General features: G+C 44.4%; 1 protein-coding gene across 2 annotated transcripts in view; it reads right to left on the bottom strand.

The window, feature by feature from the left end:
• Positions 1 to 24,305, bottom strand: part of ZBTB7A (zinc finger and BTB domain containing 7A) — a 170,353-nt gene that overhangs the window by 119,407 nt on the left and 26,641 nt on the right. The window contains exon 2 of one of the 2 annotated variants that reach the window (XM_086947088.1): positions 20,882 to 20,964. The exons of the other annotated variant lie outside the window; for it this stretch is intronic. The gene's annotated coding sequence lies outside the window, so the exon portion shown is untranslated. The remainder of the gene's footprint in view (positions 1 to 20,881; positions 20,965 to 24,305) is intronic. 2 annotated transcript variants of the gene reach the window in all.

Below are 24,305 nucleotides of genomic sequence, written 5' to 3'. Positions count from 1 at the left end.
CAATATACATAAAAAAATGACAAATACCTGCTACTTAAGCCGTTTTTTATAGCTTTAGGGGCCTGGAATTGTCTGAGTTGTCACACTTGACATTTGTAGGAATGTGATGGTTGGTAGTTGTGTAAGTTTTTTTTTTAACAGTTTTATATAGCACAAACTTGACCCGAAGGTATCGGGTATCAGAGCGGTTTACACGAGCACCAGTTACGTTACATGAGGGCACATTCATTTTTGTTAGGCACAGGGAGATTATTGCCCAGAATCACAGGATGTTGCGCGTTCTTGCCGAGACTCTAACCCGGTTCCCCAGATTGGAGGTCGACCGCCCAAGCCGTTAGGCCAACTCCTCTCCCCACGGTCACTGGCAGTGATGTCAGGGGCAATGGGTGGAGCACGCTGCAGTGGCCTTATGAGGAGGGCCCTGGCACGTATTTTGTTACAAATTAAACACTGGTTTAATTGCAGCAGACACAGAAGAGGCTTCAAGAGAGAGAGAGATGGGGGGGAAAGTAGAGAAAAAGTGAACAGAGCCAGAGGAAAGAGAGAGAATGGATGGAAAGAGAGCGAAGGCCTAGAAGACTAAGCGTGTGGAGCTGGTTTGAGTATTCCTGCCAGGGCTGCTGCTATTTCTTCAGCCCGGCCCTGGAGTGGGGGAGGACAGGGGACGGTGGCCGCTGTGCTCTGCAGGCCAGAGTTCAGGGATGGGGAGTGGGCGGAAGGCCATGGGCGATGGGGGAGGGAGCCTCTCACTGGGGCGGTGGGACACAGCTCGGGGGATGGGCTGTATTGCTTATCTACTCAAACCTTAGCCACAAAATTGCTCCAGCAAGCACTGGCCCTGCACACAGGCAGGGAGGGGTATATTTATAACCGCTCTTAATGGTCATATGCAGAGAAAAACACTCACTGGTTCCCTTTTTAGATTCAACGTTTCCACAGCTGGGAACATTTGTTTGGTGAAGCAGTCGAAGTCTGAGCATTTTGGTTCGGGAAGAGAATCCGAGAGCAGGCCCCTTACTCACGTTTTTAAACGGAAACACAATCTTTTGCTATTTGTTATTTATTTTTTAGGTGTTTTTGTTATTACTTAAAAGATGAGTATTTTGCTTTTTTTTTTTTTTTAACTTTCAGCTATTTGAAGCTCTTTTAGACACATTCTAACAGTCGTATTAAAGGTGAGAGGATTGTGCCTGGGACGTGTGAGAGGGGTTTGAGTGCATCGTGGTGAGCAAGAGCCTTCCTGGTTTATACAGAGTCCAAGAAAATGAAGATAGGGAAAGAATACACTTGGGGCATCAAATGTAGTCCTTGGGGACTGATCCATGTCATCACAACACTAAAGGTTCAGTTATAAATCTAATTTGAAGAAGAAGAATAAAACAATGCATTCTAGAAGTTGTAGTTCTAGCTGGGTTCAAATGGACTAACGCAACCGAAGAGGAGTTGTAGGCGATAGCTAGAACTAGAACAAGCATTGTCAAAAGCCAACAAGTCTAGCCTCTGGGACACATTGGTTTTAGCACTAGTTTTAGGCGAGGCTAAATAAGAAAAAAAAAGCCCATGACTCGAACTTCCATGTGATTTTTTTAGACGCGTTCCACAAAATGACACAAGCATTTTTTTATTTTATTTACAGAGTTGAACTACTACATAATAATTTTAAAGAATAGTAGTGCGGATGGGAGCCGCTAAACAGAGAAGTTCCAGTTATCGCCCTGGGTCGACATAACTAGCAGCGTACTCGCTCGTCCATTATAGATCCCCAGGAGGATCATTTACCTTGGACAGAGCCCTAGCTGGCTCTCTCTGGTCTGTATGCTGCATATCCTCAGCTACGTGCTTTTATAGGCACTCCACCGTTCACGTACAAGGGTCTATTCATTGTTTTTATACTCACCTTGGGGATTCACCATTCCCTATACAACCGGGAGGGAAGTACAACCGGCAAAGAGATCGATCAACTTTCTGTTATATCGCCTAATAGCCCTGAAGAAGTCGTGGGTTTGTACCCTGACGAAACACGTGTTGGCTGGGCAATCGTTCTTCATTAAATACAGAGAACACAAGACACTTGGTGTTCTTCTTATGTATTACTTGTTTGGCTGTTTTTGTGGCCATTTGCCTAATATTTCATAAATTTAGAGACGCACAATTTTCTCTGCAGTTCACAGCAACGTGTGCGCATGCATCTTGTATAGCAAAACAGAGGAGGCGGCAATGGTCTGAAGGGGAAGCAACAAGGAGGGGTGGGATGAAATGGGGGAGAAGCAAGTGGCGAGAGTCGAGGGCGCAGATGGAGTAAGCAACACGAAAGGCAGGGTGGGTTGGGGAGATGCAGAGGGCAAGAGGAGGGTGCTGAGGGGAGGGGAATTAACTTGGAGAGCAAGGTGGGGGAGAGCAATGTGGAGTGGTTGGGGGAGAAGCACGCAGGCAAGAAAGCAACAGGGAGTACATGAAGGTAAGCGCATCATGAAAGAGGTGGGGAGAAGCATACATCCAACAGAGATCAACGTATACTGGATGGGGGGAGAAGTACAAAAGGGAGACAGCTAGAAAACACATGCACACTCATGGAGCACTCAACCCAAAAGTAGTGCTTTAAAAACACAAAACATGGAAGCATAGAAGCCAGCCAATCAAAAGAGATGGTAAAGAGGCTATGCTACGCAGGAGGGACAAACAACAAGATTGACATGCTGGAACACAAATAAGAAGCAGGTAAATGAGTGCCAGGAAAGCCACCCAATGGTAAGTACAGAGAGCGCATGTGCTGTCTAGTAGGGCCGGCCTAAATGGGGTGCCCCAGTGACATGGAGTACATTTATCTAGTCTGCAAACCCTGTTGCCGCAGGTGTGGACCTAAGGTATTACATTTTCACTGTTTCATTGCCGACAATGTCTGTTTTCAAAACTAAACATGATTATTGATCAAAAGGGCAAGGAGGGATAACTCATATTTGTGTTATATTCTTATAGTTTGAAAACAGAATTTCTATGGAAATCGAGGTAGAAAATACCTTAGAGACATCCACACAAATAGTATTTCTGATATTCACTGTTTAGTTTGGCTCAGCTAGCATGATATTAACTATATTTTCACACAGGAAAGTGTTTAAGTCATAAACACTGCTACACAATATATGAATTTTAACTAAAATGTTTGTTGCAGATCAAAGAAGTACATTTTCCTGCAGAAGTGAGGGGGTTTGTAGCAAGATTTAGCACGGTTTGGTGACAATGGGCCGCTGATTTTTATGGCATTTCCCTGAATTATGAAAAATAAGTATTGCTTAGCCCCCGTCAACCCTAGCCTGGCTGGTAGATTGCCAGGGCTCCACCATCTGAACTGTATCAAAACCCAAGGTCAACAGGAAGAGGATGGTCTTTAAACAACGTAGTTTAGGACCAAGTTGTGAGAAATTCTATCTCGTGCTGATGCGTTTTGTCCATGCTGCAGGAAGACCGGCCTACACGATGGACTGCCAGATGCACGACACATGTAGTGATGCCCATGTATGTGAATGCAAACTCCCATGCATGTCTTGTGTGAGTAAAGCGGCGAATGAGAGACAGAAGTGCGCCGCTTGCAGATCCAGACATGAATGTGGGAATATTGGCTTTGTCACAAGCAGGTCCAGGGCATAGCTCCTAGATTTGACCCAATAACTTTGTTTTTTGTTTATCTCTCTTCTTTCACATGGACCACCCTTGATAAGAACATGCACAATTTCGGTCTGGTTTAAGTCCGCGAATTAGCCACATTGAAACGCAAATACAAACATAAAGCATATAAGATCAGGGCACTTAATAAAGTAGGAATTGCAGCCTGTTACAGTACTCATTACTTTACAGGAGTTGTTACAGGCAAACCTTATGCTAAAGCCTTACTGTTGCCCATTACACTATGCCTCTATTAGCAGTGGTTCTTAAATGAGGAAAACATGATTATCATGGGACACAGAATTCCTGGAAATACTGACACTGATTTTCTGCTGTCCTGATGCTGTTTTTGCCACAGCTAATTCAGCTTAAATGTTTCTTATGCATCAGTGTGGGAATCCTAAATGGCTACGTTACTATTCCTGTGAAGCAAAATTGATCTCTTGAATATCGACGTTAGACACCCTCTGCCCAAAATAATTAAGCACGATCAAGGGGCTCGTGGAAAGTAGACTGGCTTTCTCTAATAGGAGATAATTTGGGAATTTTATTACTCAAGTCAAAGTGACCCAATGCCGCATGCGTGCCTTTGTTCACAGTGATAGAAAGGTGCTTGACAAAGTGGAACAGCATGGTCTTTCCTAGAATCTATTTCTTATGGTTTAAGCATTGTACACTTCTCCCAAAGCATGTGTCCACTCGTGACAGATTCAGTTTTAAGCTCTAAAGACTGGCTAGCCATGGCAGATTCCTACTGCCTTAATGTTTTTCAGATCTAAAAATCTTTCCTGAAAGAGTTAGGAGTACTTCTCATTCAAGGCATAGAAGGTCAGTATTTACATTTTTGGCACAAGTCAATGACATCCTCGAAGTTCTTTCAGACCTTTCCACTTCTGTACCAGAGATACCCTTTGTGGTCTACAGTTATGCACTGAATGCAGGCTCAAAAATAATTAAAACAGAATTCTCCCCTTCTTCTTGTCAGCCTTCCAGAGTTTGCAAACCCAACTTATACCTGTCGAAGCAACCTACATTCTTAAAATGCTGTGCGACCAAACCTCCATTTACAGGCTTCTATTTTGTTAAATCCAACAAATATACTTTACTCCATGACTAATAATAAAATGTATTTATTTATTTAGGAGTTTTATATAGCGCTGGCAAGACCCGAGGGTATCTGAGCGCTTTACATCTGTGCAGGTCCATTACCAATAGTGAGTAGAATTACATCTCAATGATAAGATCACGTTGAGCCCAAGTTTCAATCAATCAATCAATCAAGGACCTTTATAGAGCGCACTACTTACCCGGAGGGTCTCAAGGCGCTTGGGGGAGGGGGGTGCTGCTACTGCTCGAACAGCCAGGTCTTGAGCTTCTTCCTGAAGGAGAGGTGGTCTTGGGTCAGGCGCAGGTCGGTCGGGAGGGAGTTCCAGGTCTTGGCGGCCAGGTAGGAGAAGGACCTTCCTCCTGTTGTCGTTCTTCAGATGCGGGGGACGGCGGCGAGGGCGTGACTGGCTGATCGGAGATGGCGTTTGGGAGCGTAGAAGTTGATGCGGTTGTTGAGGTAGCTCGGGCCTTGATCGTGTAGGGCTTTGTGTTCGTGGGTGAGGAGCCGGAAGGTGATTCTTTTGTTGACGGGGAGCCAATGCAGGTCTCTCAGATGTCCGGAGATGTGGCTGTGTCGTGGGATGTCGAGGATGAGTCTGGCTGAGGTGTTCTGGATCCGCTGGAGTCTCTTCTGGAGCTTGGCGGTGGTTCCGGCGTAGAGGGCGTTGCCGTAGTCCAGTCGGCTGGTGACGAGGGCCTGGGTGACCGTCTTCCTGGTCTCGGTGGGGATCCACCGGAAGATCTTCCGTAGCATGCGCAGGATGTTGAAGCACAACGAGGAGACGGCGTTGACTTGTCTGGTCATGGAGAGGGAGGAGTCCAGGATGAAGCCCAGGTTGCGTGCGTGGTCTGTCGGTTTGGGTGCGGTGCCCAGGGCGGGGGGCCACCAGGAGTCGTCCCAGGCGGAGGGCGAGGAGCCCAGGATGAGGACTTCCGTCTTGTCTGAGTTCAGTTTCAGGCGGCTGGTCGTCATCCACTCGGCTACGTCTTTCATCCCTTCGTGAAGGTTGGCTCTGGCGGCGGCAGGGTCGTTGGTCAGGGAGAGGATCAGCTGGGTGTCGTCAGCGTAGGAGATGATGTTGAGGTTGTGTTGGCGTGCGATGGCCGCGAGGGGGCTCATGTAGACGTTGAAGAGGGTGGGGCTCAGCGAGGATCCTTGAGGGACGCCGCAGATGACTTCGGTGGCCTCTGACTTGTACGGTGGTAGACGGACTCTCTGTGTTCTTCCGTCGAGGAAGGAGATGATCCATTCCAGTGCCTTCTCCTGGATTCCGACGTTGCTGAGGCGCTGCACTAGGGTGCGGTGGCAGACAGTGTCGAATGCCGCGGAGAGGTCTAGGAGGATGAGGGCCGCTGTTTCTCCGTTGTCCATCAGGGCTCGGATGTCATCGGTGGCAGCGATGAGGGCGGTCTCGGTGCTGTGGTTGGCTCGGAAGCCAGACTGTGAGGGGTCGAGGGATCCATTTGTCTCGAGGAAGGCGGCCAGCTGTTTGTTGAACACAAGGGAGGTAAAATAAAAGGGGAGGGATGTAGGGAGAACTAAAGGTTGATTTCATGTCTTGACAGCCAATTGATCTTCTGTTAGTTGAGATGTTGATGAGGAGGAGATCTTTTAGCGGTCTCTTTAAACTCAAGATGGAGGCGTTTCTCCTGATATGGACTCAGATAGAGGTCCATATTTTAGGGGCATTGCTCCAGAGGAAGCATGCCAGGGTTTTTTGTTTGTGGGCTTTGTGCGGAAGGAGGTGTAAGGTGTTTGAGCTTCTTAGGTTTCTAAACTGGCCTGCTTTTTTGAGATTTGAGGCAAGGTACGCTGCTTTCCCAGTGTGAAGGGCTTTGTGAGCGAGACAAGCAGTTCTGCAGCCACAGCGAGCTTCAATTGCGAGCCATTTCAGTTCTTTCAGGGGAGGTGTGGTCATATTTTCTTTATTCCAGTGACTTAATACTGGCTGTTGCTTTGAGAGGGGTTCTAAGTGGTGCAAGGTGGGATCTCGTAGTGCCTGAAAGGATGGCGTTCCTATAGTCTAATCTAGTCAATACCACCGCTTGAGGGGCAGATTTGAGGTCGATCGGCAGTAGGTAGGGTTTGATTTTGTTAAGAAGTTTCAGGTTGTAGAAGACACTCTTCGCATTGTTCTTTATATGATCTTTCATGCTCAGTTTGGGGTCCAATGTGATCCCTAGAGGTTTAGATGAGTTGGCTAGGGTGAGATTGCAGTTAAGAGCATCAATGGAGTTTAGCCATTCTTGAATCTGGGGTAGATTGCTCTGTCTTTGATATGAGCAGAATTTCTGTCTTGTCTTGGTTGAGGTTTAGATGGTTGCAAGTTTAACTTTAAGAGTAACATTTAGTCGGTGGATGTCTTCCAGTGAGGAGATTTCCAAGTAGGGCTGGTTGTCATCTGTGTATAGACGGAAGGGGAGGTTTGCTTGGTTGAGAATGACGGTGAGGTGCTCCATGTAGATATAGAATATTGAAGGCAAGAGTACAGAGCCTTGGGGGACACCCCGAATAATTGACATTATGTCCGAAATCAGATTGTTGATTTTTATTTTCTGAGAAAAGTTTTGTAGGAAAGATGTGAACCAGCGTAAGAACACCCCTTCTGCGCCAATCCTCTTTTGTAGGGATCCAAGAGAAGATTGTGGTCGACTGTGTCAAAGGTCGCCGATAGGTCTATGAGTATGAGCAGGCAGCATCTGTCTGTATCCAGGGATTTACGCAAGTCATCTACTATGTTCAGGATAGCGGTTTCCGTGCTGCAACCCTTTTTGAAGCCCGATTGATGAGGGTCTATTAGCTTGTACCGGTTTATGCGCTGGTTTAGTTGTGAGAGAACACATCTTTTTAAGGTTTAGGCTTGGAAGGGGGGATTGGAGACTGATCTGAAATTGAGGTTTTTCGGGTCTGCACCCTGTTTTTTTTTTTTAGCAGTGGCGTGACTTGCCCGAGATTGAGGCAGTCTGGCATCGCTCTAGTCATCAGAGAGCGGTTTATAATCTTAGTCCAGAGGGGGGTTTTGGTGTGATTAATTTATGAGTGGGTTTGACTCAAGGCAGTCATCCTGTTTCCCAGGAATATATTCAAGGTCGTTCTGCATTTTACAATGACCCAAACAGAACCCTTTTGAGACTACTGTGGCAGGCAAATAGTCACTTATCTCAGCAATTAAAACCCCAGAACTCAAAGTTTTAATGGAAGAGTTCATTTCATGCACAAAAAAAGTTTTAATTTAGGGTAGTATACTTGCACCAAACTCAGATCCCCAGAATGCATCTTAATTGACAAAGTAACCCAGACCAATAGCACAGACAATGAAGACAGACAAGAATTAGAATATTAAACCAATAAGAGAATATTCAAGAGATTCTTGAATACGCACCACTGTGAAATTAAATTTAAATGGTGCAGAATATATTTTGTGTTCAAGACCACCATGAACAAAAAATACGCACTCCGTGTGCAAGAACACCAGACTTCACCGGCTTGTTCTTTTTTTTTTAATTTTAATTATTCAGTCAGCTAAAAGTCTTTGAAAGTCTTATTTTACTGCTCTGAAAGTTATTTTTTGTGAATTAAAGTAAGTATAATATCGATTCTCTTTTTTTCCCCTTTTCCTTAGTTGTTACAGATAGATTTCTGCTTTCGATGTGGTATTATCAACCCATTTGAGTTCTGCAGTTCAGAATGGAGGCAAGCAGTAACACTGCACGTCATTTCCCTTTGAAAGGGGCAAAATTTTAAATCTCGTAAACTCCCCCTGCGTAAATTTGTTGAAGAAAAAAAAAATCTCTGTCAATTTCTACATCCTGATTTTGGAATACACTCCTGTCCATGCCATACTAATGATGGCCAGAGTAGGGACTCGTAGTGCAACAATGGAGTAAAAAAAAGTACATAACTGATGGGGACAGACAGACAGACAGACAGACAGACAGACAGACAGACAGACAGACAGATAGACAGATAGATAGATCCAGGTCTTCTGGCTGGAGCCAAGTTTCAAGTTTAAGTTTATTATGTTTTTGGCTCTCAAAAGAGGGCCACATAAAACAATCACATAGTTATACACCACTATTTACAATAAAAGTCACAATTAGAAGCCGAATAAAAGATCACATCTTTAACACTGGCCGAACAATTATCCAACATCTCTAGGTATCATTAATAAATATCTAAAAATCCCTTAAAAAAGTTAAACATTTTGAAGCAGAACATTTCATTAGGTGGACAATAAAGCGCATGGAAAAAAGTATTTACATTGAGGATTCCTAATTGTAGACAAATAGATTTTAACCATTTAGAGTGCAATGGACGTAATGCAGGACAAATAAACAAAACATGATTTCGGTCCTGCACTGCCTTATTACAGAGGTTACATACTGGAGATGATCCGTACCACTTTGCTAAGAGTGAATTTAGAGGAAGCAAATCATGTCTTAAAAGGTACCATAGCCTACGGACTCTATGAGGGATATTCCAAGAAACGTACTGCTGGGCCTGCTTTAGTGAGTACGTGCTTAAAAGTAAATCACTACCCTTTTTTTCGTGTAGAGCAGTCATATCCAATTTAAAACAGAGTTCCCAAGATGCGTATTTCAGCTGAGATTTTAGTTGAGAAGGAGAAAGTAAGAACAAAGTACTTGCATCCAACTCTAACATTGTTACCGCTTTTCTAAAGTTTTTTACTAATAGTGAAAACTCGTTTAAATTGCCCAGTAGTTCGTTTTTAATATATCCACATAAGGAACCCGATTTACCTCTGGCCAAACAGGCCACTCACCTTACCAGGGCAATCAACCCCTGTACCCAACAGCTCCGAAGGCCGAATTCCAGACGGCATGAAGACACAGAGCAAGCTGTATTAAGGGAAGAAATTCTTCTTAGTACCTTTCCTTCCATTAACTGCAAGAAACCCCAATGCCTTAACTCCACCAATTCTTTTTGATTTCTGTAATTTTTTATTGTATATAAAAAAATATATATTTACATGGAGCATACATGAGTGGAGGAAAGAGAGAGGAGAGAGTGAAAAGAAGAAAGGAATGAAAAAGAAGGCGCCACGGGGGGGGTATAGCAATATTGTCCTGCAATAGTTCGGTCTTTGCAATGGTACGAAAGGTCGGATAGTTCGAATAGTTCAAAAAAGTCTGTTTTCCGAGTCTTGCTTGGCGTTGTCTTCTGTCTCCCCTTTTGCGCTGACTGGTGGGTATATCGCCCCGGACGATAGAGAGGATAGAGAGGGATAGAGGTCGGAGAAGAGATAGGAGAGGATTCTTCCTTGCTGGTTTCTTTTGTTAGAGCGTGGGTCCCCATAGTGTGTCCCTTGCTGGATGTCTAGATTCTGCGCCTAGGGGGGTTTATGTGATGAAAGGTAGAGGTCTAGGGGCCCCCATATGTTTGACTGCCTGTGTGTTTTCGGTGTGTGTTTCGCTGTAATGTTATCTGCCCCTCTTAGGAATGTGACCCAGTTGAGCCACGCCTGTGGTGTAGCTTTTGTGGTGTCTTTCCAGTTGCTTAGGATTATTTTGACACAACAAGAACAGTATTAGAAACGTCAGGACTAACATGGCAACCGAAACCCATAAAATATCTGGGTATCCTCTTTGAGAGAGACCTAAGAATGACACTGGAACACAACGAACACGCAACAATACAGAAAATTAAGGACAGAGTAGAAGGGTGGTCCCCCAAATTCACAACATGGTGGGGAAGGATAGAAGCAATAAAAATGATGCCGACACCGATGGTCAACTATATGCTAACCATGCTCCCACTGACTAACACAGAGGGCTTCCACAAGAAACTAGACAAGATACTGAACAACTTCCTGTGGAGGGGGAAAAAACCCAGAATAAGCCTACACAAGCTAAGGCTATCAAAAGATCAGGGCGGCCTGAACATAACGAATTTCAAACGATTCCAGATTAAGCATGGGCGAATTTTGCGAATCTCGCGTTCGCGAATTTTGCGGATTTGCGAACTCGCAATCCGCAAAATCCGCAAATTCTCGCGAATTTGCAGATTTTTTTTTTTTTGTGTTTGCCACTCTCTGTCACCACTGCCACTCTCCGACTACTCATGCCACCCTCTGGCCCACCCATGCCACCCTCTGTTTCATCACAGCACCCTCTGGTTGTCCAGTCAGTGTACCTTATTGTGGCAAAGCAAAGCACACCTTCCCTGCCTCAAGTGACCTGAATTAATTTGGGGCTGATTAATGTGTCACAGAATATTTTTTTAGCTGGCACCTGCTTCCTTAGTGCTTCCTGATTAGTGATCTTTTGCACTTGCTAAGTGCTTTCATTGTTGCAAAATTAGTTACAACACCTGCCCTGCCCCAACTGACAATAATGAATTAGGGGCTGATTAATGGATTTGAACTTCCAGCCTGGCTCCTGCTTGTCTCCCTTAGCTGTAATTCAGGACCTTTGTGGCATATGTGTAACTATTCTGAGGTTCAGAGCAGGGTCACTTAATAGTTGCAACTGAACTCTGGAGGGGCCCCTCAGGAAGCACTACAGGAAATGGCTACTAATGATGAGCCTGAACTTTTGAACCTGGTAAGTAGTTTCAGTTTTGCTAAGATCGTATTTCTGCAATTTAGCGCTTATTCGCGGGGCGCGAAGTTGTACTGGGAAGCCGCGAACTCACGCGAACAGTGCGAGCAAGCCATAAAATCCGCTGCTCGCGGATTTTGCGGGAGATTCGCGAATCTCGCGGATTGCGAATTTACCGAAAATCCGCAAAATCCGCGAGCGAAACGGATTTTCCGCCCATGCTTATTCCAGATAGCATGCATAGCTAGACAGGGGCTACACTGGTTAACTCCACCAATTCTATTCCATACAGTAGAGTTGCAGGGATTTTTGCTCTATATACTTCCAAAAATCGTGCAAAGTGTCTTTTTCCTGTAGCAGAATACAAGGAACATAACCCCATACCATGAGCCGATGCTTTACGCGAATTATGTTCAATATGGGGTTTCTCACTTAGGTTTGCTGAGATTATTTTACCTAAGAAGGTGTAAGTTTTAACCACCTCTAGTTGCTGTCCTCCTATAGCCCATCCAAAGTTTTCAGACCTACATTTTTTTCTTCCAGAAATGCACATGATTTTGCTTTTAGAAGCATTAATCTTCATAAAATGTGCTTCTGCAAATAAATGTAATGCTTGCAGGCGGTTAGACAAGCCCTTCGGAGTTAAGTCTAAAATGAGGATATCATCCGCATACATTAAAACCGAAATGGATGAACCTCCAACTACCGGGGCTAACCCACCCCATGCAGCAATGGAAGCAGGTAGGTCCGCAGTATATAATGAAAACAACATGGGGGCCAATATACACCCCTGTTTTAATCCATTCGGGGATGGGATAGTCTGTGAAAGGCCCCTTTCTCCGCCTTGTAACACCTTACACCATGTGTTCGAGTGAAGGGATTTTACAAGTTCGAGTAGCTGTGGTGGCATACCCAATACAGCAAGCTTTCTCCACAGCGTCGGACGGTCCACCTTGTCAAACGCTGTGGAGAAGTCTATGAATGCCGCATATACTCCACCTCCTCGCACTCGTACGTATTTGTCCACAATCCCTTGAAGAGCTGTTAAATTATCAAGTGTACCATGCTCTTTACGGAACCCAGTTTGTTCCAAAGGTATGATTCCATTTGCCTCCACCCAATCAGTGATTAATATTAAAAGACACTTAGCAAAAACTTTCCCTATAGAATCCAGTAAAGCTATTAAACGGTAGTTCATGGGTTTATCCCGCTCTCCCTTCTTAAATATGGGTATTAGTATACTTCCCCTCCAAGATGTAGGAACTGATCTCATTAAGAAGCAGGCTTTAAACAAAAGAAGGAGAATCCTACTCCATGAGGTGACATCTTGCTTCAGTACTGAAATGGGCAACTCGTCCGGACCCATTGCTCCGGAGGAGCGCATACTCTTGATCACCGAAGCAATGGATTTCTCAGATGGAAGCTCCATAGTATACCCACTGTCCAAAACAGGGTCACAATCTTCACCCTCTACACCATTAGACGCATACAGATTCGATATAAATGAAATCCAGACATCTTCAGGAATAGTCAAGCTCTAATAGTTGTTTAACATAAGAAAACATTTGCTTGAATACAATACTAAAAATATCTTCAGGCGGAATGTATGCATTAATAATTACCAGAAAGTACTGGCTACCTACACTAGCTAGATTATTAATAGTTATTGCTTGAAAAAGGTTACTTGTGTCAACATAATGGGAAAATTGCCATTGTAATGAATTAGACAGGAGGCAGGCAATTCTACCTTTTGCGTGACCTTTTTTCGATGGCGTAGCTGCAGCCTCAAGCACAAAATAATCTTTCCCCCCGTATAGGATATTTTTACACCAATGCATTCAAAGAAAATAGGAAATTAAGTTTCTCCGGTCTATTATGTAACCCTGCTGCATTCCAGGATATGACTTAAGTGACTGTTAAAGATGTTGAAACAGTCTTGGATTATTCGATATATTATTAGATAAGACTCCTGGCAGCCAGTTCCACCGATGATTATCCTCAGTTGTAGGAACAGTCAGGTTCACGGGGATAGGTAGTACCTGGGAAACCATAAGTTTACCTCTAGAGACCCAGATTTTTAAATCTTTATTGTATGTGGACGGATCTTCTTGCCTAAAACCCAACTTTGTGGCCCCTTCTGGGTAACACATCAATCCCTCTACATTGGAACGATTCCGCCTGTTGTAGTACAAGGTTAGCAATTATTTTAGAACAGAATTTTACCCGTACTCGTAGCCCATTTTCAATTCCTACTAAAGAAACCAAGTCAATGTTGCGCGACTGAATACATTTTAAACTTTCAATATCCTTAAAACAATTAAGCAACCATGACCTGTTTAAGTATAAGTCAGAATCAAATAAGGGCAAAAAGTCCAGTGTCAAAGTATCCACATAAGAATTAGGGGCTTTAAAATGCACAGGGGGAGAATTCGTGGCAACAACAACCGGCAGCCGAAAGATAGGCGCTGATGGATTAAGTGTCCCTGGTGCAACAGGAATAGATCTTGTCACCTCTTCTATTGAGGCTAGGGGCACTAATCCATTATCCTCTTGACAAGGGACTCCCCCAACATTAGCATGAACATCAAGAGGACCTTCGACTACAGAGCCAGTAGTGCAAACAGCAGCCTTATTTGAAAAAGTGTCCAATAAAGAGTTATCTTCAATTTCTACAACATCAAGCACTTCTGTATTTATATGTTTTTGGAAGATAATTTGCCTCTGTCTTTTCTTCTTGTACTTACGAACAGGTTTCCTATTTTTCCCTTTGTTCTTTCTGCTTTTTTCTTTTACTTTTCCATTTACATCAAGATTCGCTTCAGGCTCTTTTTATCTTGGTTGAAAATTGGAAATAATTCATTTCCAGCGTTTAAGTTCACATCCACCAAACTTTCTTCCTTTAAGGAAGGTTCAGATTCCTTCATACAATTTGAAACGAATGGGATAGGCATCCCTGAGGGCTCATGTATGTCAACCACTACTGGCGTACCCGCAGGCGCATTTTTTACCAGTAAATTACTGCTATCCAGGACATTCTGCAAAACAATCTCCGGGGGGAAAGTAGTACCATTTTCTGTGTTTTTTTGCCAGTAATACTTTCAATATCTGTGTAACTGAGTCCAAGATGCAATCAGAGCTCCCAACAAATTTGCCCAGTAAAAACAATATGGAAGCCAGTAAATGTTCTAGTGCTATCAGGGAATCAGAGATAGGTTTATCATCTTTAGGGAACCCAGAAGCAGTAAGGGGGCAGATACCGGATAGATTAAGTGGTGGAGTCCTAGAGTCATTCTGCAAAGAAGGAATGTCATTAGAAGTTATAGAGGGAGTACTACTATATAGCGATAATCCTGACGGCGTGGCTCCATTTGGTGTCTTACTAGGATCAGGGTGTTTCAAAATTCTATCGTCCATGTAGCGACCACACAATTCAAGATCGATACTGGACAGAAAGGACTCTCCTTTTATAGCCACGTCCGGACTTTCTGCAACTTTAAGAATGTTAGGCTGAGGGACTTTCGTATCTGCTATCATATTATCAAGATGCTCTCCCCTTAGAGTACCTACTGGGAGATTAGCATCGGTAGTTATTGACAGGGAAGGCAAGTTTTTTTACAGAGGCTGGCACAAGTTTGGGATCTTTCTCCACATCAGGCGGTGCATCCGCCAAAAGCATCATCTCAGAGCCAGCAACTACCGGGACTGCCACAGTCTTATCAACAGGTTTTTCCCATAATTTCAGTAACTGCATCTGTCCCTTTAATAACATACTATTGTCATGTTTATTCCTCAGGGGGTTAGATCTGGTTTTTATACATGACCTCCCCCCTAGGACTCTTCCAGAGCGTAATTTCTTTGCTGTCATGTTGAACGGAAAAGTAACCAACCAAGCAGCAGGCTTTTGCACAGAAGATATATATAAATAACAATAACTAGTCCATAAAAATGAATCCATAGAGAAGTTGACAATAGATACTCGGCCAGTATACAGAGATATCTCCTTCAAAGTGACACACCTCCAGTCACTAATATACCTAGCTTAAAATGAAAATGAAAATAAGCTATACCTAGCTTATACCTCGGCCACCAAGGGCCACAGAGGGCCCGCCCTTTGCCCGGGCTTCGCCCGGCGTCCCGCGTTGCGGGGGACGCTCACCTTTATCGCGCCTCCAGGCGCCGGCGGTGACGTCCAAGGCAAGCGCCGCCACTGGGAATCCTGGGAAGCAGAGTCCTCCACTCGGCGGCCAGCTATGGTGTAATGCACGGCGGCGGGAGGACTCAGACAGTGCGAGGGGTTGGATTCCGGCAAGGTTCTTTACCCAGGAAAGGCTCCGTGGAGTAAGTGATCTCTTCAGAGGTCCGTGGTCCCAGGGAAATGCAAAGGATTGCACCTTATGCTCGGGGGACGCCCACCTTTATCGCGCCTCCAGGCGCCGGCGGGGACGTCCAAGGCAAGCGCCCCGCTGGGAATCCTGGGAAGCCGAGTTCTCCACTTCGCGGCCGGCTATGGTGTAATGCACGGCGGCGGGAGGACTCAGGCAGTGCGAGGGGTTGGATTCCGGCAAGGTTCTTTACCTAGGAAAGGCTCCGTGGAGTAAGTGATCTCTTCAGAGGTCCGTGGTCACAGGGAAATGCAAAGGATTGCACCTTATGCTCGGGGGATGCCCACCTTTATCGCGCCTTCAGGCGCCGGCGGTGACGTCCAAGGCAAGCGCCGCCGCTGGGAATCCTGGGAAGCCGAGTCCTCCACTCGGGGGCCGGCTATGGTGTAATGCACGGCGGCGGGAGGACTCAGACAGTGCGAGGGGTTGGATTCCGGCAAGGTTCTTTACCCAGGAAAGGCTCCGTGGAGTAAGTGATCTCTTCAGAGGTCCGTGGTCGCAGGGAAATGCAAAGGATTGCACCTTATGCTCGGGGGACGCCCACCTTTATCGCGCCTCCAGGCGCCGGCGGTGACGTCCAAGGCAAGCCCCGCCGCTGGGAATCTTGGGAAGCCGAGTCCTCCACTCGGCGGCCGGCTATGGTGTAATGCACGGCGGCGGGAGGACTCAGGCAGTGCGAGGGGTTGGATTCCGGCAAGGTTCTTTACCCAGGAAAGGCTCCGTGGAGTAAGTGATCTCTTCAGAGCTCCGTGGTCGCAGGGAAATGCAAAGGATTGCACCTTATGCTCGGGGTACGCCCACCTTTATCGCGCCTCCAGGCGCCGGCGGTGACATCAAAGGCAAGCGCCGCCGCTGGGAATCCTGGGAAGCCGAGTCCTCCACTCGGCGGCCGGCTATGGTGTAATGCACGGCGGCGGGAGGACTCAGGCAGTGCGAGGGGTTGGATTCCGGCAAGGTTCTTTACCCAGGAAAGGCTCCGTGGAGTAAGTGATCTCTTCAGAGGTCCGTGGTCGCAGGGAAATGCAAAGGAGCCAGACAGGTACCCCTTTCCCCCATCAAAATTCAGAGATTCCCTTTCTTTTCATGGACCATGACTGCAGCTCTTGCTGGCGTAACGGGGGTCTCCAATGTGATGTCATCCTTTTCTTGTTGGATTCTACTTAAGGGGATGTAGCCAACTTCTTTCTGCCTTGGCTATGGCCTTCATAATAACCTCTAGAGAGTATCAGATTACTTGCTTCCCTTCTCTTCAGTGCTTTTGGGTCGAGCACCTTCTATCACTGCGGTCCCATTTTGTCCCTTGTAGAGTGTGCATACAGTCTCTATGTCATGTAGAGGTGCCGGCTCTATTCTGGAAAACTTGGTTGCCCTCTTGGAATGGTGCTCATTAGGTTAGTGCGATTTAATTGGATTTTACTTCCTCACTATTATTTTAATTTCTATTTTTATTTCCAGTATTCCCATCTGAAAGAGGAGCCTTCCCGTCAAGGGTGGAGCAGCTGGGCTCCTAGTACGCCTTTTATTCCTCTCCCATATCTTAAATGACAAAATCACGCAACACTGAAGCCACACCCCTAGACATGGCGGGGTTTATCTCTTTATCTTCACAGCGATTCATGCAGCAAGTGCACCACTGCTGGCAAGCCCATCTGTGTCCGGCTCATGCTCAGCACAAAGAACGCTGGTCCACTCACCATCCTTAATAGAAGACTGCTAACCCACTCTGCGGAACAACTAGGGATGCTCCAATTTAAAGGCAATTTTTGCCACCATATGAATTTAAGTTGCAACTCTCTTATTAGAAATAATGTTTGTGGCTTTACTGGTTCCATCAGTCACGCTACAGGACTGTCCGCCCACGGCCATGCAAATAAAACAGTTTCTCGGCCTACTGAACTGGCTCCCTATCTTATCAATGTTAGATCTATGGTTAACTTATCAGGTCACATATTCCGGATATGCTTTTTCTGACAGATACTTGGCTACTTGACTCCTTCAGGGGACTACAACCATTTCTGCAATAAGAGCTACTTATGTGCAATGAAAATCATCCTGTGCAACTAATATTAAGCATTTTAGTCAGACAGCATTACATTAGTGACCACCATATGCAAGATTACCAGCAGTGACCACCTTAGTGCATTAGGAACGGTTGCCAGCAGTAATGTAAAAAAAGGTAATAACATTAGTAATAAGTCTACCCAATATTGCATGATTTATTACTCAGCTGCAAATTCATTCTGAAAGTTCAGCCATTTTTCTCCAAGCATCAGTTTATTATTTCTGAAAATGCACACATTTTTATGTTATATACAAACATTTCAATGTTTGTAGACATATACTAGTTAAATGAATGAAAAGCTTCCGATTTAGTTGGCTGCTCTGCGCACAGGAGAGCTACTTACTGGATAGTTCATAAGCTACTGGTTGGAGAAGCCTCAGGTTCAGATACCGCTGTAGCCATTCCTCCCAAATATAGAAGTGAGAGAGAATGGACCGTCTAAATAATATTGGCTGTGACACTACAGCAGTATATAAAGTAATCTACAAATGCTGCCTCCTGGAGAACAACTTCCCTGCTTCAGAGGGTTTTTCAATAAAAACTGATAAACCATATGGTTTTCTGGAGCTCTGGTCTATCAACCCCCGGCACCTCGTACTGCCCTTGTTTAGCACCTTCCACCATACCATATGCAAACTTCATCATCTTAGCAGAAATTAATATTCATTTAGAAAATACACAAACACGCTGAAGCTGGGAAATTACTGGGGTCTATGGAAGCCTTAAACTGCAACCAATTTGTTAAAGAAGCCAAGGCGGAACATATCCTTGACCGTATTTTTACCAATCGTAGCGGAGTAAAGATAGGTAAAGCCTTTCCTCGCAACCAGTGGGACTATTCAGCAGAGCCTATACATTTTACTACCATAGTAGCTATCTGCAGAGACAACAGAAAGTGCTCTTATTGTTCCACAAGGTCGTGGGCCAGGAGCAATCCTGTTAATTTTCAGCAAGCGCTAGACAAACATTCGTCCCCCTGTGAAACTGAGATGAACAAGGTGGCTATTGAATTTTAGAAATGGAATACCCCTGCTCTAGATACATTTGCGCCCAATGACATGGAAAGAATGCCCCATTTCTTTGTCCCGGTTCACCTTAGAGAAGCAAGGAAACACTAAATTACTAGGGCAGATATTGAGATATGCATACCAGCCCCATGACAGGGCCCTGTATGTGGAAGTTGTTTGCTCATGCAATCTTCTGGTCTGTGAAATTCAATATGTATGCTACCACTTTATCCAATTCCAAAACCCCACTCGTGAGTTTTTCGCTACTGTTAAAAATTTGACACAACCCTTGGTCGTGGTTTTTCTCTCAATTTTTCAAAAACTTTGTGACAACCTGACTATCTATATAAAAGACAAAAACAATCAATTTAAACTCCCCAACACTTGAGGCACAGGATTTCCTGAATCTCTCTCAGAGGGAACATAGGTCCATAAAAGGTAGCTCCATGCGCACATTTAAACAGTTATCTGTCACGGTCAACTCAGATTAGATCTATACTCTTAAATCTAGGGCTCTGCTACACCCTTGCCTCCTTCTTATTTTACAGCTCACCGTGATCAAGATAAGTACCATACTTACGGCTCTTTGTAATATCCCTCTAAACATAGCCCAAGTTCCTAGAAGAGTGAACAAAGCCCTGATTAAACCCCTTTCCTAATAAACCTAATGTGGATCTCACTATTCTAACAAATTATTGATTTATTTCTCTCTCGCCTCTCCCTACTAAGGTCACTGAAAAAGTCATTGTCACTCAAGTGTCAGAATATCTTCTTCCCAGTCGGGACTTAGACCGAACATAGTACTGAATCTGCTCTGTGAACAGTTGTGGGTGATCTTAGATTAACTATGGATGAGGAATATTTGGCTGCTTTGGTGCTCCTTGAACATCTGCAGTCTTTTGCACCATCTCTCATTCCATTCTCATCTTTAAAAAGGCTTTTCTTTTTTACAGACAAATCTTAAACTCTAACTTGCCCTCATTTCAATCGGCACCTTCTACCAGCAGCTGGTACCTCAAAGATCATCACTATGTCTCACCCGGTTTGATGTATACATTTCTCTTTTAGCCCCTGTTGTCAAGTCTTTTGGATTCAATATTGTGTCATAAGCGTATGACACACAAATCACCATCTCTTTTTCTGACTCCCATGAGATTGAAAGGGATGAGTTTCTAAACTGTTCGTCATGAGTTGCCCAATGGATTATTCTGAACTGTCTGAAGTTGAATCGCACAAAACAGAGATTTATATTTTCTTGGCAGATCTTCATCCCAGTGGTCGCCTTCCTGGAGGCCAGATGAACTGGGACGGTCGCTCATGCTAGTAACTTCCACCAGGGACATGGAAGTCCTTTTTGATAATAAGCTTTCTTTCACCGCACAGGTATGCAAGATAACTGCCATCTGTTTTTTCTTTTGCTGCATGCTCTTTAGAAGGCTGTCAGAAAGGTGGACTAAACGGCAGTACACCTTTAACCATAAACATTAAGGAGGAGCCAACAAGGAACAATAAGTCTGGTCTTTTTCCTAAATTGTTGGCATCTCAGGGTGCAACCATGATCTGTCAGGAAGAATCAAAAGTTCTCATGCTAGGTCAGGAAAGTGCTGGGTGGCGGGAAATGAGCATCCCCAGGAAGGCCTAGGCTCCCAGCATTAAGGGATATGTGCATGGAGGAACCCACTGCAACAACCCTGACTAGTTTGGAAACGGCATCTGCTAAGACCAATCAAACAGATACCTCTGTATGCCAAAGGGGTCAAATGAATACGCAACCTCAAGAGCGTGCAACGCGGGGGATGCAACAAAATGCCTCTTCTACATTATACATATCTTTTGCAACGGGGTAGAAGTAAACTTCCCATGTAGGACATCTCATGAACCCAAATCTATCAACATAAAAGCACAGAACAAGGATTACATACTATGAGCCGGCAAAAGTTGTGGCTGCTGTCAGACGAACATTGCAGTAAACAACTACAGCAACTATTTGAAACCAGACAAAGTAAGTTGCATCACAAGGACACACCAAGGCCGAGATCCTTCTATAAATGGATTGGAAGGACCATGGTATATCATGAGGAGCATAACAAGACATATACTACCTTCACCAGCTCCTTGGGAGGGAATCAGTGTCTTGCCATGTTCCAACGTCAGTCAAGTCTGCTTTGCTTACTTACAGTGCCAACTAGAACAAATACAATAGAACAACTGTTAAGCACAGTCAACTAAACCATTCACTCAATATGCCTGAACTGTGCATACAAATCTAAATCCCAATTTTCGGCAACAAATGAACCCATCTTTCCTAATCAATAAAAGAAGCAAAAGTTGAGGACATGTACAGAGCCATAAAAACATAACCACATCTACATCTTGGACCTATCCATAAACATTCAAAACATCAACATTTGATCGAACATCAATCATCAACAGATTTTTTTGAATAACCTATTGATACCTCAGAGACAGTATTACACTCAATATCACCATTCCTCTCAAGCTCTGGAAGACGTGCTGCAACGTCATTAAGCCCCTCTTTATCCAGTCCTTTGTCGAATCACCTTAGGTCTTCTAAAACGTGCAGTTCCTCTTCAGCTAAAAACCTTACTCAACCCTGCGGTTACAAACAACAATTGATCTTTAGCAAACCTCCACATGTTAAAAAATCTTGGGGAAAAAGACCATATCAGGTCAACTCTAAAAATCAGAGTCACCTTTATCCACTCAAATAGAGCAATGATGAGGTGGGGAGGCGTTGGTCATGGGCAAGTTGGTTTAGGCGCCCTTGTGCAAATATACAATGCAAATAACCTGCATGGTTCACACTGCGGTCCCCTGCTCCATCCTTTATGATGCATGCAAAAAGTCCCAGAAGAACCTACAGGCCAGCATGACCAGTGAGAGACTCAGTAGTCTGTGCCTGGATACTAATGCTAGGCAGGTAAGAGATCAGTGGCGATTCAAAAATTGTCAGACTGTTCACAGCTTGCCCAGCGACATCTCCAAAATCTCCCCATATATAAACATCACAATACAAAACTTTTGACCAGCAGCTAATTCTACTGTCAGGCCCCAGCCCCCAAATTTGGTATAAAAAAGGTCAAATAGTCAACTAACAAGGCTCTTATTCATGTGGAAAGTGATTCTGGCTAAATACATTTAGGAATCAAGCACAGGTCAAATTTCTTGTACAGAGAGGTTTAAGCCTATCATTTGGAGCCTCTCTTTCCAATCGGTGTTTTTACAGTCCTTTTCTCACTTTGAACCCTCATTTGGGCCATGACCTCGAATTCCTCAAAAAAGGGCCTAAGTGACAAATACCCGATCAAAACAAAAGGGAAATCATTTGTAAGAATGAATGCCACATAATCTGCCTGATGTAAATTAATTTGGAGACAAGACCAAGCACTGTGTTGATGGAGATGATCCTTTCAGTTGTGGGAATTATGCAAAAAAAGAGAGACCATGCAAAGGTTTGGGTGAGATTGAAATATTGCACAAGTCTGCCGAAAGGTCACATCCAGGAAGTTTATTTCTCGGAGTGTGTGGTTGAATAATTAATTTTGATACCTCCGGAGTCACAGTAGGTGTGTATGGAGCACCTGGATGGATTGCTCAAACTAGCAACTCTTCTACAAATCAATTCCCAGAAAAACTAATAAGAGTACACTTCAGTCCATCAGGGAACAAATCTGGCAGAAATCCAGATTTGGAGCTGTCAGATAACATGAACACTCTGGTCTAAACAAGCTGCTATTGGCACCAACACACACACACACCACTGGTATACCTCTACCTAGGGGCAAAACACTAGACTGTCTTCACTGCAAGCTGATGAACACTGGTCTGTGCCATCTGAGTATACCAAACCCCAGAACAAATGTGGCTACATGCGAAATAATGGACAGCTTCCTGAGACTGAAAGAAACTCTAACTAAACATTGTGCAAACCATGATCTGAAGCAGGATTAGAGTCATCTCAAAATCAATGGAATAGAAAACCAAAGCTGGTAAACCAGAAAAGCCTAGAGTGACAAGCGCAGTAAAGAAGCAACTAACCACCAAACAACCTAAGGGGATTGGTAGCATTTTCTGAGAAACTACCAAACCAGAGGCCCTAAAAAATATCTCCTGCATATGTTAGAAGCACTCCATTGCAAACAAAATGGAATCTTCTCCAAGATCACAAATGGGCCGTTCCACTCAAATCCTCCTCATCTAGGAAACCAGTGTCGCCATAAAACAAGCCAAAGAGCATGTAAGAAGCAGTTGTTACCAGTATGATTATCAACTATAACAAACAACGATTACTGGATCCCTCTTAAGCAGATCTCTTGCTGCTCCCTTGAAACAAAACATTATCATTTGTTTCTGGAAGCAACCTATGGGGTACTTTCAAATCTCATTACATTTTTATCTCCCAACTCCAGCAGAATCCTAGAAAAGAGGTAACCAAAAACCAACATAGGGTGCTAAACACAACCACATCCTGCCCAATCTGCAGGCCCACGAACATCAGAGAGAAACTTACAAATCACATTAATGAAGGGCAAAAACGTTCCTTGAGACTGTTCAACCTCTCAACAACATATGGTATTGTTTAGCCTTCCAATAGAGTGGAAGAATCGAACAATGAGTGGGGTATCATGGATGTCCCTTGGAGAAGGTCTTGTCAATTGCACTCAGCCAGTTTACATTCCCCTACAGCTGAGTCTTAGGCCGCTGAAAACAAGTCTTGCTATAGGTTTTTCAGTAACCCCAAATACAACATTGTACGCTTTGTGGAACTTTGGAGGGTGGCGGAAACGTTTAGAGTGGAAGTAGCAAAGAGGATGGCTGCATGGTCTGAGTAATCCAGACTATTCAGCGTTAGTATTTGAAGCAAGATGATTGCCTTTCAAAGCTCTATACATTAGCGATAAGGCCATCTAAGGCAAGTACCCTTCCCTCATCCAAGTAAACCTACTAACATAGTCGCAAATGATAACCCTCCTCTTCTCTGCAGTGCTGCCCTGGATACCCGCGTTTTCAGACATTGCATTGGTGGAACCTCCTTCTTCATACAAAGAGAAAAACCATGGACCTCTCACCTGACAATGTCCAGAAACATCTACAACCACTTAGAATTCATGAAAGTAATGCAGATTCAGCGTTCCCACAGTGATGATAAAGGGCCACACGCCCAGCAAACAGAACCACATACCACTATTAGGAGGGCGGGGACAACTCCGACCAGAGAATCATACCCTCTCATGCAACTGGAATTGAACCTAAGGATCGTTGGCACTTCCAAGTGAGCAGCCAGCTCCCACTCTCCTCTACTCCGTTCAACAAGTATGTGCATCTACGTAGTCGCAGCAACACAACATAAGCAGCCTTTATTACACATGCAGAACACTCAAACAAGCCTCACATACGAAACATTGGACTTACATACTGTCTTCCATCCATAATTGTTAGTCTTCAAGCTGAAGTATCCTATATGTCACTTCACAACAAGATGCAGCAACAACAACAACAACTTCT

This window comes from Lissotriton vulgaris, chromosome 12 (genome assembly GCF_964263255.1).
Source record: "Lissotriton vulgaris chromosome 12, aLisVul1.2, whole genome shotgun sequence".
Classification (NCBI taxonomy): Eukaryota; Metazoa; Chordata; class Amphibia; order Caudata; family Salamandridae; genus Lissotriton; species Lissotriton vulgaris.
This window is presented reverse-complemented; position numbering and strand designations above follow the sequence as displayed.